Source organism: Gavialis gangeticus, unplaced genomic scaffold (assembly GCF_001723915.1).
Source record: "Gavialis gangeticus isolate Ggan-Ray unplaced genomic scaffold, GavGan_comp1, whole genome shotgun sequence".
NCBI classification, from domain to species: domain Eukaryota; kingdom Metazoa; phylum Chordata; order Crocodylia; family Gavialidae; genus Gavialis; species Gavialis gangeticus.
In genome coordinates this window covers 29,055,957-29,057,600 of record NW_017728992.1, presented here as the reverse complement: position 1 = coordinate 29,057,600, position 1,644 = coordinate 29,055,957, and positions in this window count along the sequence as shown.

Here is a 1,644-nt window from a genome sequence, read left to right as displayed (position 1 = left end):
GAAGGTAAGATTCTGAATGACAGCCAGCATGGTTTCATTATGGGCAGGTCTTGCTTTACTTACCATCCTCATCACCTTCTATGACCAGGTAACTTGCCACCCGGACACAACAGAGCAGGTTGGTATTGTATACCTTGACTTCCAAAAGGCCTTTGATCTAGTGTCCCAGGATGTCCTCATGAGAAAATTGAAGGATTGTGGCCTTAACTCCAAGACAGTTAGGTGGGTAAGAAACTGGCTGCAGGATAGGACCCAGAGAGTTGTAGTGAACAGGTCCATGTCATCCCGGCGAGAAGCGGATAGCAGTGTCCCATGGGGATCGGTGCTCGGTCCAGTACTTTTCAACATCTTTATTAACTATTTGGATATTGGGGTGAAGAGTTCACTGGCCAAGTTTGTGGACAACACCAAATTATGGGGAAACATGGTCATGTTTAAAGATAGGCTACAGTTAAAGATGGACCTAGACAGGCTAGCAAGTTGGTAGGATTGGAACCTGATGAAATTCAATGTCGAGAAATGTAAAGTGCTCCAACTCAGGACGAGCAACCCCCAACACACCTACAGGCTTGGTGGCACCAAACTGACTAGCACCATGAATGAAAGGAACCTGGGGATAATAATAGACCACAGTATGAATATGAGCTGGCAGTGTGATGCTGTAGCCAGTAGGGCAAATAATAGTCTGGCATGCATTAATCGATGCATCTCCAGCAAAGCCAAGGAGATTCTTCCACTCTACACAGGACTGGTGAGACCACAACTGGAGTACTGCACCTAGTTCTGGGTACCATACTTTAACAAGGACATGGACAAGCTTGACAGAGTCCAAAGAAGAGCCACCCATATGATCAGTCTCTTAAAAGGCAAGCCATACAAGGAAAAGCAGAGGGATCTGGGACTCTTTAGCCTGAGGAAAAGAAGTCTGAGAGGGGACCTAGCAGCAGCTTACCGCTACACTAGGGGACAACTCATGGCGCTCTGAAGAAGTCCCTGAGTACATCAAGGGCTCAGTGAGCAACTGTTTACCAGGGCACCTAAGGGGAAAACCAGGAGTAATGGCCACAAACTCCTGGAAGATTGATTCAGGCACAACATTATGAAAAAATTCTTCATAGTCAGGATGTCCAGACTGTGGAATAAGCTCCCTCCAGAGGTGGTGCAATTGCCTACCCTGGAAATCTTCAAGAGGAGACTGGATGGTCACCTTGCTGGGGTTACCTGACCCCAGTTTTCTTTCCTTCTTGGTGCAGGGGGCTGGACCCGTTGATCATCTGAGGTCCCTTCCAGCCCTTTACAATCTATGAATCAAATGAGATACAAATGCATAAAGATAACCAATATGATTATTTTCAGATATAGAGCCAAGGCTGTGCTAGCAGACCCTCCTAACAGACACAGATTGAACAGCGTACAGTCCTCTCATAATACAACAATAGAGATGCAAAGTTACAACAAGAATTTCAACAACATGAGGAACCAGGACACAACTATGGCACAGCAGCTGTGCCCAAAGAAGAAATTGTACCAGGCAAAGGATCCTGTTACCTAAAGGAACACTGTTACCCTCTCCTAGGTCATCCAACTAAGAGGGGACCCATAACCATGAAACGCCACTTAATGAACAGGGGGCTCTAGATTCCT